Below are 16,351 nucleotides of genomic sequence, written 5' to 3'. Positions count from 1 at the left end.
TCCTTTATACAAACAAATACCATTACAGCTACAAGTGTTAACCCAGATTAGCCTGCGTGGACGACACTTTAAGCACATGTTCAAGCCTCAATTGTTATTATCCGCTCAAATATTTAAAAAAACATTCACCAAAGGTGAATCTCCAATTTAATTTTCTCAAGTCTCATACATTTGAAAGCCTTCGTCAATCGAACTGTTGATTGCTGAATTTTAAGTGTTGTTGCTTGTGATGCTGATGTTCCAATTAAGGCTGAAGCAGCAATTTCATGTCAACTCTTTCTCTCTTTCACACTTCAACTTCAGCTTTTGTTGTTGCAAGAGAGACTGAGGACCTTTCAGTTGAACATAGAATGAGTAGAAAACATACATTTTCTTTTAAAATTAAACACCAAAAGTATTTTAAGTACACTGAACAACACAACACACAACATATTTCTTTAATGCACAAATTATCTTTAAAAACATCAATAAGTTCCTTAATTGAAAGCAATCCAATATATCCTTCTTTGAAAATAATTTGCATCTTGCTTATTGAAACAAGAGGGTCAGGATGACCCTGAAGACTTACCTTAGTTCAACTTAAAACTTTGGTAGAAGACTTGAAGTTTCGAAAACGGCCTTGATAATGTAAAAATAAACATTCTGACCCAGTTTGAACATGATTGAGTCATACATGTTGCTTCTAGAGTGGTCTTAGATTTAACTTATTTACCTTGTTAATGGAAAGATGTGACCCGATTTCAAAGTTGTTCTAGACAAAATACAAAAATCATTCATATGAAGTTTTATGGAATTGAGTTGTCAATTAAGTTATCTAGAGTGGTAACACGATATTTAGAACATTTGAACTAGTGACCTAGATTTTGAATGCACATTATGTGAATTCAATGTCCAGCATTCAATATCGACATTCTGACCACGTTTCACCAAGAATGAGTTATTAATGTGAGTTCTAAAGTGAAAAGAAGGTTTTTAAAGATTGTACCCGGTGACCTAGTTTTTTAATGAATATAACATTGAAACAAACTAAGCCTCCAACATTAAAATCAGGGCTATAGATAATTTTTTGGGTAATTGGGTTTTTCACCCCCTGTTTTGACAACAATAGGGTTTTTGTAAATTCAATAGAGTTTAAGCAAAAAATTTTACCCCCTACTGTTGAGCTTAATTGGGGTTTTTAACCCCCGTTTTTTTTTTAAACTCAATCGGGTAATTTAGGGAATGACATATATACTATAATAAAAATCTACTAAGATTACTATATTATTATGTGCATGTGAAAAATAAATATAGCAACATTAGTTAGTTTTAATCTACTTTTCATGATTGTGCATAATGTACATTTTATAACTCCACTTTCCATATTCATCACCAGCCACAGGTGTTTGTTTCGCCATTTTATTTAAGTTTTTTCACTTACACTCCTCATAACGTGTTTTTTGGGTTTTTCAATTTTTGGGTTTTTCAACCTCCGATAATAACGGGCGAACTAAATTCTCGGGAGAAATGATCACATCTTGCAACAGATCGTTCAGCAAAGCAGCACAGAAGCTTTCAGTTACCCCAATATTCTGGCGTAAATACCTGTTTAAGGTGTTTGTTTGTGTGACGATTCTCTTTCTACGGCCACGAGTGGCCATTTTGATATTTTAAGAAAATGAAAGAAGAAATTGGACGGGTCTACAAATAATTACAGTAATTTACCCCAAAGATTGATAACCCTGGAAAGACTGCCTTCTTTTCTTCTTAGGACAGCATATAAACTATTCGGTACATTTTTTATGGGAAATAACCAGTCTTAAAAAATACGCCCTGTGTTTGTAAAGATTGCGTTTCGTGACGCAAGGTTTTTTACAGGAATTACGTTATTAAATTTATATTTGCATTTTTGTACGCTTGATTTTGAATTTAATTAAGTTTTAGGTTATTTTAATTGCGTAATAATGCACATACGCTTGTTATCTATAGCCCTGATTAAAAAATAAACATTTTGACCAAGTTTCATCAAATTGAGTCATAAATGTTGCCTCTGGAGTGGTTAGAAGGTTTTTCTAACATTTGACCTAGCACCTAGACATTGTCAATATAAGCATACTCACTAAGTTTTATCAAGATTATGCCATAAATGTTGCCCCTGTAGTGGCATCAAGGGTTTTGAAAGATTTGATTTGGTTACATGGTTATCTAGTTTTTGGATGTAAATGACCTAGATATTGTCCAGATAATAATTCTTACCAAGTTTCATCAAGATTGGATTAACAAATAAGGCATCTAAAGCGGTAACGAGCCAAAAGTTGACCAGGCATACACACAGCACAATGCTTTACATAGGGTTATCACAATTGCTTAACAGAGCACTTTATGCTCAAGTAAGCTTAAAAAAGATCTTTAAATGTGTTAATGTGTATCACATTATCACTTACAAGTCTTCTTGGGGCTATAGCAATAAGATAAATTCCTGATGTCAATACAAAGCTTTTATACTACTACTATTATTGCATATAATTACAATCACATTATTGTTTATTAAAGTTGCAATCGAGATCTCCACAAAAATACAACCCATCTAATGCAAAGGCACAAACACAAGTGACCCCTTTATATATAAATGGCAGGTTTATTACGATAATTACCTTTCATAGGGAACATGATTTTGTAAACAGATACAAAGTCAGTTTGATTTAGGCCTATAGATAATTTGTATGTTGTTGTTGTTGTTTTAAAAGAGCTTTTGATGGTCAATTTAACCCTCGATGTGAGGGTTTAGCATGTAACTGTTGTATATCCTTCACATTTGTATTGTTCAAGATGCAATTGTTTCACGCTTAACCCTAATATTGAAATAAGATATACTGGTCAATTAAGTGAAGTGCAGAAAACTGAGTTTGCATTTGGGTATTAACAATTTGTTAAAACTTTTGCAAATCAGGGACAAATTCTTTTCATGTAGTAGAGAAACCTTAAACAAAAATTCCCTAAAAGTGGAAAGTGTCGTCCATTATTAGCATTATTAGCCTGTGTAGACTGCACATGCTTATCTAGGGCGAGACTTTAAGCAGCACATGCCTTAAGACTAGTTTTCCCAGAATGAGTCTTACTATGAATGGGCCTCATGGATGGTCATGGTCACAGCTGTGCCACAGTGATCCCTTTTCCAATGGCAAGGCACTACCTCAGTTTTTGTATATAAATTTGTTTGAGGCTGTTATTCGGCCCCAATTTAAATGTAACAACGTATACATTTTTTTCCAAAATGACTGAATACAATTAACAATTTAAGGATTCCAAAACAAATTTACAAAAATGCATTTTCCTATTCAGCTCTACAAGTTGAACCATAGTAAATATAATATTGAACACATTTTATCCTAAATGTTAAAGCAATTGTAAGCAAAAACAACCACAACACCAATGTCACCATTTTATTTAAAACAACACAGTTTTTCCAAATCCAAAGAGCCCCAGTCCCCATTCCTAAAGTGGTGAAACTAACTATTACTGGGACTTACCTGTTGAGATGTAGTGCCTGAGCTTGAGTTGGGTAGCATGGTTCTCTGGGCCTGAACTTGTGAGGGAAAGGCCCCTTAGAACAGATAGAAAGATCTTTAAAAAATCTCAGACATGTATTCAATGCAATCAGAAATGGCATCCAGTACATGGACCAAATATGAACCCAAGGGGTGTTGTGGTTCAACCAAATGTTTTTCGAAGGTTTTACCTGTATCAGTCAATGACCACTAGGGCCAGGTGTATTAATCAAACAAACTCTGTAGAGAACCTCTAGATTATGTTCCATACCAAATATATAACACTTAGGCTTTAAAGTTGATTTGTTGTCCCTAAACATGTTTATGTAAAACTGGAATATCCTAGGGCTAAGCCAGTGTTGACCCCAGGGACATAATTTGGTAACATTTTTACAGGACTCACTTACACTGTTCCACACCAAACATTAAACCTCTTGGCTATGGGTTTCAAAAAAGAAGAAAAAATTGAACACCCAAGGAACATTCCTGTGAGATTTCATTTACCTCTGTCAAGTGCTTCAGGAGCATATGTCTCTTGACAAAAAGTTGACAAACACAAAAACATCGCAAAAGGATGAACAACAGATACCATGGTATCCAAAATGCATCCAAAGTTTCAGGTCTCTAGTAGCAAAAAATATGACTAAATGACAAAAAAAATCTGAAAAGGGGGCTATCACTTCAATTATGTCAGAGATATCAAATCAAAATATGGAGGTTCACAAGTTTACGTGCTTTTTGATATCAATGCAAAGTTTCAATCCCTCTAGCACAATACTTTTTGAGCTATGGCGGCCACAAAAGGGTAAGAGATGGAAGGAAGGATGGAAGGACAGACAAAATAACGGATGAGGGCAAATCTTCACACCCCCCCCCCTTACCTCATATAGTGGGGACATTAATATCCATATTCTTCCAAAACTTATTTGAATGACTGTGATACTGTTTGCATAACAACCTACCTTGTAGATGAGGTGGTCTTGGCCTCTAAGCAGTGAAGTTTGGAGTCCCATGGTTAGACTGGCTGTACCCTGGGGGTAGGAGCTTTGCCCAAAATTCCTGACCCAAGAGCTTGACGCCTTTACCAAGGCATTGTCCATGGATGTGGGAGCCCAACTGACCAGAGGGCCTGTTGTTGTTCAGCTGTGTAAAGATGTGTGATTGTATGGGGTCCTGCAGGAACTGGAAAATCTAGAAAATCCAGGAATTTTATCATATTTTAATAGACCTCTACACAAATAAAAATGCATTTTAGTCGTAGCAGTGGGGTCATTAAATTAACCTTTTCCTGGATCAACTTAGTGCATATACTTATGCCAGTAACTGACAACTGCCATACTATAATCATTGAGAAAATGGACATAACAATTATTTCATGACCATTCAATTAACAAGTTATGTGGCTGACTACATCCCAAAGCAAAATATGTTGTGTTTAATTGTTAGAAGAAACTACATCTTCTAATCTGTATACAAATACTATAAGCTAAAAAGGTATCATTGCTTTCTAGTCAAACAAAAAGTTGTAACCATTGTGACGTAAACTATCATCCAATTCTGCAAGTCATAATATGTCGCATGATGTTATAGATTGTCTAAGTGTTCAAATTTTCAGTGAAATATGATACAAAATGTAGATGCACAACCTCATATGAGAATGAAAATACCTGAAAGTTTGAATGCTGAACGTTGAATTTGTAAGTGAACACCCACAGGCCACAGACATCCCACAGGCCACAGACATTTACAAAGACCAACAGACATCCATCCAAGGTGATTCCTATATTAACCCCAATCATCACGGGGTATAATGAATAAAAATCTTCAGGGCATATTCTTACTCCAGCGGCATATTTGTATACTTAAAACTTGGACAGGTGGTTAATTTTAATTTATAGATATCCTTATTTAAAAATAAATGCAGATAATTATTTCATAGAATGTTGAGTGCATTTCAATAGTTGTTAAATTTAAATTAACCAGCATTTAATAGGTATTTTCTTTAATTTATGAAAGGGGAAATTTGTAAATATACATGTGAAAAACAAAACAAAAACCTTTTGGTTTAGAGGCTGAATTTTGGCACAAAAATGTATGAAAATATGCCCTGACCCTTTATGATTAAAACTGATATCAAATCAACTCTTATATGTATTTATTTAGTCAGTTTGACCAATTTATAATTTAAAAACACAAAATTCCTGATCAGTAATAGGAACTTTTCTACAGAAAGGTCAGCAAAAAGCTGATGTAACGTGAACTAAATGTGCAACTCTAAACTCATTAAAAACTGGGCTAAATGCATTTATAGCGTAAAGAGTTGTTCCAGATTTGCCTGTACAAACTAATCAGCCACGACACTTTCAGCTTTTATGGAATTCTTTGTTTTAAGGTATATTCGGAAAGTGTGGTCACAAATTAGTTTGGGCAGACTTAACACGCTTTTGTGGGTAAAACACTTAAGGCACGTCATGCATTAAGCCCTGTTTTCACAGAGCGCAGCTGAAATACTTCCTGTTTTTGTTGCTGCTGCTGCCATAGCCAGAGATTGTGTGAGTCTTGACGCCAAAGTCACCACCCTGAACCGGGAATGTAGGACAACGCTGCTCCTCAGGCGTCAGGTTCATATTATTGGAGAGCAACATATGGAGGTCAGTCACTTTAAGAGGCGAGTCACTCAGCGCCTGCTCTATCTGTGGATCAGATTGTTTCATCTCGAATGACTCGTCGTGATGAAAGTGGAACTCACCAAGGCTCAGCTGTTGGAAGTGTTGATTTAAAGCCTTGTGAGAAGATGTTAAAAGGTGGCGTGCTGAATTTCCTGAGCGAGTTGTAGTATAAGTGGATTGGGATTGCCTAAACATTCATGATGTTTGTCTTGTTTGCTTATAATGTTTTCTGCAAAGGAAATGGAAAGTAAACTAAAAATAGTGTTTTTAGTGACAAACGAATATGCCTTGACAATGTATGTTGAAACACCTTACATAACACACCTGCTTTTTAATGCAACACATTGAGTCTATATTTTATATTTAGGATTGCATAATGATTTATTTTTCGCCAGTTAGCACTCACAATAGCATTGTAATAATGAATAACGCGCAGCAACATGTTAAATAAAAATTTTGGGGTTTTAAACAGTGAGGAATACATGGTAAAGTACATTATGTCAGCGCTTCCGTTAGTGGACATCCGGGCGTAAATTACGCCCGAAAACAGCAGTCGTACGTCAATTATGCAAATGGTGGCAGTCCCTTGGACGTCCAATAATCCGCAGGTACGCTATTTTCTAATACACAACACGTACAAATGTCAACAGTAAATCGGGTTATTCAGACCTTTATTTCCGCTCAAGAGCTACTGTTTTCAATGAATTTCTCAGCGAGTGGCCAATACTGATTTTTCCAGCTGTCAATCAAAGTATTCTTGGTAAGCGCATCAGCCAATCAGCGCTCAGGCAGCCGAGTACCGTAAAAAGTTGTGTATAAGGCGCACTTTTTTACCCCAAAATTTCATTTTAAAAACTTGATGCGCGTTATGCACATTTACAGCTATGCCAAGACATTTTTTCCCTGTCAGTTACCCAGTTGCGGTAATTCGCATCATTCTGTTCCCCCTGTTTTAACTGTAACTATGTTAATAATAGTGTTATATTTACGATCTGAATAAGATGGACAAACATAATGAAGTTAACATAAATATTTTCCATCTTTTTCAGGTACGCACAGAGCATTAAAATCAAATAAATTTGAAAAAGAGAATGAAAAACAAGGAAGCCGATTTTATTTAAATGTTATTGTTTTCCCACAATATTATACCCTATTGTACTAGGGTAACACAATTTATTTGGGGGCACTTGTTGATTTACAATAGTATGTCGGCAAGGTCTTTCCCGATATATCTATGATTATTTTTCTTGCTTTTTAAATGTGTTAATAAAATTAATGTTGTGTTTGTTTACACGTTTTCATACGTCTTGTCAAGATTGAGGATGTGGATGTGTCACCTGTCAAGTTTTGTGTAGCTGGGCTATTATCAAAGCATGCGAACCGGCAAACGGCTTCACACCATCATTGTTTGTTTATCGCCGGTAATATCGTGATGATTATGTAGCAAGTTGCCATATTTATGTGTACATTAAAAAACAGGAATAACTTAAGCACTTTTAGACGTGACACTATACCACTTTAAATATGACGCAATACAACATTTTGCTAACGAATACTTAAAAATTTAGAATCAGTGCTATAAATATAAATGTTCAACTTATAGAGCTGAATAAGGAAATGAACTCAATGTCACAACCTATTAAAAACAGTATTTGTTTTGGCAAACATTAAATTGGGAATTAAGCCAGTAATTATCGAAAAATATGGAATAGACTTTTTGAGATTAGGAATGCTTTGACCAAATAAATAACACTGTAAGGTCTCACCTGAAGCTCAAGATGAAGAGATGACATTCTAGCCTCGCTGATATTGCTAAGGGCCCAGTTTGAGTTCTACCTAACATCAGGTTGAGAGCCAAAGGGCATACTGGACCACACAACAAAACTGCTGTCATTTTTCAACGCCTTCTCAAGCGCCGACTCAATGCCAGGCTGTTTAGGATTGGAGTGGGAAGTTACAAACCCTGATGGGTTCACCTTTAGCATCTTGTTTCAGCTGTTGGTCGAACTTCCCGCCTGAGGCATGACCATGGATGCTCTTGAGTGTTCACAACAAAGTCGGTGCTGCCTTTCTAAGTTAGCAACTGCCTCAAAAGTGCGTTCTCTTTGGACAGTTTGGACACCTGTGAGGACAAACCGGGACTGTCCGTAAAGTTACGACTGTCCAGGAGTATGCCAGTGGTAAGCATACGCTTCCGACTAAAACTCTACAAATATTCCTTGATTTTCTCTTGTTACTTTCCGTTGTATTGTTTGTCCCAAAAAGAATGGAACGAGTTATCCAACTTTGTATTTATTGTGCTATTAGTTGTGAAGTCCAACATTGAGAACTGACTGTACATGTTGCCATAACTGCTGCAATAAGTCCTTGTGTCTGTAACGGTTGTCCCATCTCTGGCACTCGGGTCTAACAAACCAAACAGGCTCAAGTAAGGATCACTCGACACGAAAATTGTGGTTGATGAGAACCATGTGTGAAAACTCTTTGTGCTCAAAATTTTTTATAGGAGGAATTTGTTCAACGATGCTGACCCTTTGAAGCTGGAAGTCAAATGGGAGAAGCTAGGGGTCAGGGGAGGGGTCGTGCTTGACTTGAGGCTTGTGCGGGCCCGACTGGTGCTGTTGCCGTACCAACTCTATATCAAAACCGGGGCTCTCCTGAAAACATGGGAAATATGAACTGGTACAAAAGGTTTATATTACAATCTATAACAAACCATGTCTCTTAATAAGAGTTGAAGTTTTTCAAAGGCAAAACTTCATTCTCATGAATTTTGAACTTGGCATTTCACTGGTTCCTTATCCAAAATAACATGACAATTGATTCAATCAAACCATATCGTACTCAAACATCATTTAAAGTGTTTGTCAATACTTTATTAATCTGTCAATTCATAATTAATATTTTTAACTTTAATGCAATCCCCAGACATGGAAAGGCCGCGTTCCCCCCCCCACATCACTGAACTGTAAATTGCCAGCCTTTCACCAGACAGTTGTCTTCTTTGCTGAGCGAGTAGCTGTAACGTTGAGCGAACCAATATGGAATATGCAAACTGCACAGGATAATCTGGGACACTTTACACACATGCATTAAGTCCTGTTTTCCCATGCAACCTTACATTGTTGCCATTGCATGCATGAAAACTAACTCTAAAACTTTTATTACACTGTTCTGGGAATGAGGCCGGGGTCCTTCTTATTGAGAACAAATGCATTCCATGGAATCATATTTATAAGCTTTATTAAATATCTCACAACTTTATAAAACTCAAGGCCTTATGAGGATGACAGAAATTCTCGGGGTGTTGTGTAACTGAGGTTCCTGTATGATAAGTTGGAAAGCATCGAGCTGAAGAAGAGTTTGAGTTATTGATCCTCAAGTAAAACAAGTCCTGCTGTAAACATGATATACACAATAAAAGACGCCATTTTATGTTTTATTAAATAATATCATTCTTGTCAATTTCATCTTGTCAAAATTCCCCCTATTAATGCATGTGCTCAAATTCTTATCCCTTATAAGTCTGCGCAGTCTGCACACACTAATAGGGACAACACTCTCCTCTTCAAAGGTTTTTTTCGTTGAAAGGAAGTGTCCTTTTTACAAAAATCCAGTCTAGTCGTAAAGTGTCCTACCTGATAAGCTTATGTGGACTTGACATGCTTATCTGAGACGACAACAATTAATATTATTGATGAGCCGCATATTGGCTTATAAAATAACATCTCTGAAAGTTTAGTGAAAATTATCATTTTGAATTCGAAGATTAGTATTACATTAGCCAACAATGTTTTAATACAAAATGGTTTAAGTATGCCCCCTTTCAAAGAAAAGGGGGCATATAGTGATCTGACTGTCTGTCTGTCTGTCTGTCCGTCTTTCCGTCACACTTTGCATTTAGGTTTCGAAAAATGCTCATAACTTCTATGTCCCTTGAGATATAACCTTCATATTTGGTATGCATGTGTATATGTACAAGGCCTTTCCATACGCACACAAATTTTTACCCCTGTGATCTTGACCTTGAACTTAGGGTCCGTGTTTAGGTTTCGAAATCTGCGTTTAGGTTTCAAAAAAAACTCATAACTTCTATGTCCCTTGAGATATAACATTCTTAATACACAGGTTACATTGTAAACCATTATTATTTCAGGGACATTATTTTTGTTGATTTTAAGGGTTCACTGATCCACAAATTTATCACACACAGAAAAGTAACTTACACAAATTCATCATTTATTTTTCTGAACTGAGAAATCCACAAAATAAACTAATGTGTCCGTAAAAGTCTTTTTGACCACGAAATTTCGGATGAATATATATATATATATATATATATATATATATATATATATATATATATATATATATATATATATATATATATATATATATATATATATATATATATATATATATATATATATATATATGAGTTTACACTATACAAACAAGTAAAAAGGGTATTTTATCTTAAGTAAATTCATACTTTTCTTTTCCACCTCATCTTTTGCGCATTCTTAATATATAGGGAATACATAAGCAGGTCTTTTCCTTTTATGGGTATGTGAAACGGACCCATACGCAAAGCGTTTTTCTTTCTTTAACAAGGGCTGTTTTGTAAAACATGCATGCCCCCAATATGGGCTGTCAGTTGTAGTGGCAGCCATGGTGTTTATATGTTTTTTGTCACTGTGACCTTGACCTTTGACTTAGTGACCTGAAAATCAATAGGGGTCATCTGCCAGTCATGATCAATGTATCTATGAAGTTTGATGATCCTAGGCTTAAGCATTCTGTAGTTATCATCCGGTAACCATTTGACTATTTCGAATCACTGTGGCCTTGACCTTTGACCTAGTGACCTGAAAATCAATAGGGGTCATCTGCCAGTCATGATCAATGTACCTATGAAGTTTCATTATCCTAGGCCTTAGCGTTCTTTAGTTATCATCAGGACACTATCTGGTGGACGGACAGAAGGACCGACATGTGCAAAACAATATACCCCCTCTTCTTCAAATGGGGGGCATAATAAGTGCCTTATGATTAATATGTCTCAATTATATTTCAATAAGATCTAAAAAAAGTATATTACTAGCGTAATATGATTTTATTCTTTAAATTTAAGTTTTAGAAATAGTTATATTAAATTTGTTTTTCTGAAATCAATGTACTTTTCGCATGAAAAAAATAAAAATCCCAAAATTGCATTTTTTTCCCAAATTGGCCATGAAAAGGCCTGATAATTAAAACGTCTTTGTTACCTTCTGTGTATTCAGGTTATCCTTGTCCCCCACATCCTCAGCATCCTTGTCCTGACTCAGCAGCGACTGGAGCAGCAAAATAGCTTGATGTTTTTCTTGTATGTATATTTAGGACTCACACAAATTTATATAAATGTAATGAAAATCAATAACAGATGGTCAACAGCATAAAATGTGGCAAATTAATAAATCTCACATCAAGTGTTACCTTTCTGTAAACATTGCGTAAAATTCCAATATATGCGCCTCCAAAGATTACTTAAACAATATTTTATATAAAAAATATTCATCCATATACATTTCTTACATGGCATGGTGTTTATAGAAATGAAAGTCTAACAAGGGACAAAATTGTCACAAAACCAGGTTTTCATTGTGAAAAAAAAATCTGATAAAGGGAGAAAACTCAAACTGAACTTTTGAAATGACCAAAAAAAATTAACCCCCTTTGTAAGTTTTTTTTTTTTTAAATCTATTTTTAGTCGTGGCGACCTTGACATTGGAGATATTGACGTGATTCTTTCGTGGGACACACCGTCCCATGATGGTGAACAAATGAGCCAAATGATTTTAAAATCTCACAATGAATGACATAGTTATGGCCAGGACAAGCTCATTTATGGCCATTTTTAACCTTTGAACTCAAAGTGTGACCTTGACCTTGGAGATATCGACGTAATTATTTCGCGCGACACACCGTCCAATGATGGTGAACAAATGTGCCAAATGATTTTAAAATCTGACGATGAACGACATAGTTATGGCTCGGACAAGCTCATTTATGGCCATTTTTGACCTTTGAACTCAAAAGTGTGACCTTGACCTTGGAGATATCGACGTAATTATTTCGCGCGAAACACCGTCCAATGATGGTGAACAAATGTGCCAAATGATTTTAAAATCTGACAATGAACGACATAGTTATGGCCCGGACAAGCTTATTCCGCCAGCCCGCCAGCCAGCCAGCCCGCCAGCCAGCCAGCCAGCCCGCCCGCATTCGCCAATCTAATAACCAGTTTTTTCCTTCGGAAAACCTAGTTAAAAATAGCCTCAGTTGCTATTATAATGCTATGCTAATATAACTTCAAATGTATGACAATACACCTTTAAATCAAAGACTACACAACTTTAAACGAGAGACTAAACAACTTTAAATGTGAGACAATACAACGTTTAAAAATGTGCCACTATACAACTTAACATGAATGACTGTACAACTCAAAATGTTAGACTATACAATGTTAAATGTGAGACTTCTAAAAACATTTAATCTGAGGCTATACACCATTAAATTTGACACTGTACAACTTCAAATGTATGACTATACTCCTTTAAATGTGAGACAATACAACTTGAAACGAGAGTCTAAAAAACTTTAAATGTGAGACCTCGGTAAGTAGTGATATTGAATCAATACTTTATGATTTCTACATTAAATGGCCTCCTTTTGTAGGACAGACCTTCTAGTTACTGGTATTATCATCAGGATATAAAGCAATTTTGCAAACATCCAGGCTCTGATTTAAATAATAATAATATCAAATTATATGTGAAATAAACATACACATTTTTTTTATAAAACCAACTTCTTCAAAAGTGTAATACAAATTAGTGAAATAAGTAAATTAAGCCATTTGTTTTTCAAAAATACTTTAAATGTGATAGAACTAGGGGCTAGCTCTGTGCAGAGTCTATTATAACCATTTTTGAAATTGGGTCATACAAGCCTGTTGGATTGGGAAAAACCTGGATATTTTGACTAAAATTGGAATATTGGGGTTTATTTTTTGCTTACAAATACTTAACAATAAAAAAAATCAGTATCTTCAAATTGTATGTATTTATTTAACTAAAGTTAAATTTATAGAGCTGAATCAGGAAATACACTCAATGTTGCAACCTATTAAACACAATTTTTGTTGGAAAACCTTCAATTGGGAATCACAGCCAGCTATTATGGAAAAAATATAGATGTTTGGAGATTAGGGATGTGGCTGAATTATTGGCCCCAAATTTAACCAAATAACATCTGACACTCAAGAAGCTGAGACGACATGCTTACCTTGCTGATATTAATAAGGCCAGAGTTTGAGTTCTGACTAACTCGATTGAGAGGCGAAGTGTGTACTGGACCACAGAACACAACTGCTGTCATTTTTCAAAGCCATCTCTATCCTTGATTCAATACTAGACCCTTTAGGCTCGGAGTGCCAAGTGCTGGTAACAAAGCTAGACATGTTCACATTTTGCACCTTGTTTACAATATTGGGCGCAATTTGCGTCCAAGGCATGCCCCATTGATGTATTGTGCTCTGGGTGTTCACAGCCAAGTCATTACTGCCTTTCTTCATCAGCAACAGCGTCAAAAGCTTCATGTTCCCTTTAGATGCCTGAGAGGACAAACCAAGACGGTCCGTAACGCTACTACTGTCCTAGCTATCAACAGCACAAGTATCTACTTTGGAAAGCCTACACTTTTGCATTAATCACTTCAATTGTCCCTTGATTTTTTTGCCCTGTTCCTCGCTAAATTTGTGTTTGTCCCATAATGAATGGAACAAGTTATTCAACTTCTTATTCCTCGTGATATTCGCAGTGATGTCCAACAGCAAGAACTGACTGTTGATTGAGCATTACCATAACTACTGATATAACTCCTTGTGTCTATAACACTCTTCCCACTCGGACACTCAAGCTAAACAAAACTACTCAGGCTCGACAGTGGATAACTTGACGTGGACATTGCGGTTGATGAGAACAGTGCAAGAAAACTGGATGTGTTAAGAATTTGAGGCTGAAGGTCTTGGGGGAGGAGATATGGATCAGGGTAGGGGAAGGGTTGTCCTGGACTGGGGCTCATGCATGCAAGACTGGTGCTGTTGTTGGGCCAACACAATATCAATGCTGGTGCTCTCCTGAAAAACAACAACAGCACAGTGGATAATATGAACTTGTAATAAATGTTTATATTACAATCTATTGCAAACTATGCTTCTTGGTTTGCTGTGCAGGTTTTCAATAGCAAAACTTCATTCCCATGAAATTCTTATCTGGCGTTTCATTGGTCCATAGTCCTTTATAGCCTAAACATTGATACAACTAAATCATTTCGTATTAAAACATTAAAAGTGTTGGCAAATGCTATACTAACCTGTAAATTAATAATTATTTTTTCCCTTAACTTGAAGAGATGTAATTTCATAAGCCAATATGCCACTCATCAATATCTGAAAGTGTCGTCCCAGATTAGCATGTTAAGTCAACATAAGCAAGGAGGACACTTTCTGACTTGACTGGATTTTCATAAAGAGGATATTTCTGTTCAACCAACATACCTTTAAGAGAAAAATGTTGTCAATGATTAGCCTGTGTGGACTGCACAGGCTAATCTGGTTCAACAATGCATTAAGCTCCATTCTCCAACAGCACAGCTTATTTATCTTTTTAGAGTTTTTTCCATTAAGAAAAATTGATACTCATCTTGTTAAAAAGTTCATATATTTCAATTGTTCTTATGCGTTTAATCACTTTACTTTTACTTTGCTTTCACATTTGTTTTATTGTTACCGGTAATAATATATATATGTTTCAATCAATAACGTCTTCCCAAAGTTGAAAAAAACATTTTTTCTATTATTCCTTTACAGATCTTTGATTGTTTAAATATGTTTTAATTCAAACTGGACAACAGTTCCAAAGTATATCAACATGTAACAAAAGTTGAAAGACATAATAAAACAAAAAAAACAAAACAAGAGATGTGTTTGTCCGAAAAACAGTGCCCCCTATTGCGCCGCTTTGATTTTTTTTTTTATTTTTTTGACCTTTGACCTTGAAGAATGACCTTGACCTTGAACTTCCACCACTCAAAATGTGCAGCTTTATGAGATGCACATGCATGCCAAATATCAAGTTGCTATCTTCAATATTGAAAAAGTTATGGCCAATGTTAAAGTTTTCGGACGGACAGACGCCATATATTTGACATTTTACCTTGGAGGACGACCTTGACCTTCACCTTTCACCACTCAAAATGTTCCGCTCCATGACATACACATGCATGCTAAATATCAAGTTGACATCTTCAATAGTGAAAAACTTATGACCAATATTAAAGTTTTTGGACGGACGGGCAGACGCCATATATTAGACATTTGACCTTGAAGGATGACCTTGACCTTCACCTTTCATCACTTAAAATGTGCAGCTCCGTGAGATGCACATGCATGCCAAATATCAAGTTGCTATCTTCAATATTGAAAAGGTTATGGCCATTAAAGTTTTCGGACGGACGGACAGACTGACTGACATACACACATACACAAATGCTGACATACTGACACACTGACGGACAGTTCAACTGCTATATGCCACCCTGCATAAAAACATTTGGACAAAGTTTCATCAATATTGAGCCACACATGTGGCCTCTGAAGTGTTACATGTAACAGTGATTTCATATGATTTAAATATATGTGACCTAGTAACAACAAGGCTTGTTGAAGGAGTCATGTGACCCAGATGTAAAATTGCCTAGATATTGTCTAGGACCAATCAGACCAAGTTTAATAAATATTTTATCAAAAATCAGGCTTCTAGCTTAATAACAAGCTTGACATAGTATGATCACAATTGCTTTTAGAATCGTGTGCTCAAGTCAGCTAAAGCAGATCTGTAAATGTGTTGCAGCACATATCACTTTTGAGTCTTTTTGGGTCAATTATAAGCCATATGGGAAATTCCTGATACACTCAATAAAACGCGACTTACACCACTTAACTATCATGTGCTTTTGTTAACTATTAAAACTAGAGCTTTGTCAAAGAAGTGACCCCCACATGCGGCATTGAATTGACACAGAATATTTTGCATGTTTTCTTCACAA

The 16,351-nt window shown here is 35.8% G+C and overlaps 1 long non-coding RNA gene across 1 annotated transcript in view; it reads right to left on the bottom strand.

The window, feature by feature from the left end:
* The window catches only part of LOC127864310 (uncharacterized), a 44,214-nt gene that overhangs the window by 15,904 nt on the left and 11,959 nt on the right, over window positions 1-16,351 (bottom strand). The window contains exons 5-11 of the long non-coding RNA XR_008041734.1: window positions 13,529-14,381; window positions 11,467-11,532; window positions 7,963-8,853; window positions 6,277-6,425; window positions 4,490-4,718; window positions 3,510-3,583; window positions 170-332 (exon numbers count right to left, since the gene is read on the bottom strand). This is a non-coding gene — a long non-coding RNA (uncharacterized LOC127864310). The remainder of the gene's footprint in view (window positions 1-169; window positions 333-3,509; window positions 3,584-4,489; window positions 4,719-6,276; window positions 6,426-7,962; window positions 8,854-11,466; window positions 11,533-13,528; window positions 14,382-16,351) is intronic.

This window comes from Dreissena polymorpha, chromosome 1, assembly GCF_020536995.1.
Source record: "Dreissena polymorpha isolate Duluth1 chromosome 1, UMN_Dpol_1.0, whole genome shotgun sequence".
Classification (NCBI taxonomy): Eukaryota; Metazoa; Mollusca; class Bivalvia; order Myida; family Dreissenidae; genus Dreissena; species Dreissena polymorpha.
The sequence above is the reverse complement of the archived record's forward strand: the minus strand, read 5'-3'. Positions and strand labels throughout refer to the sequence as shown.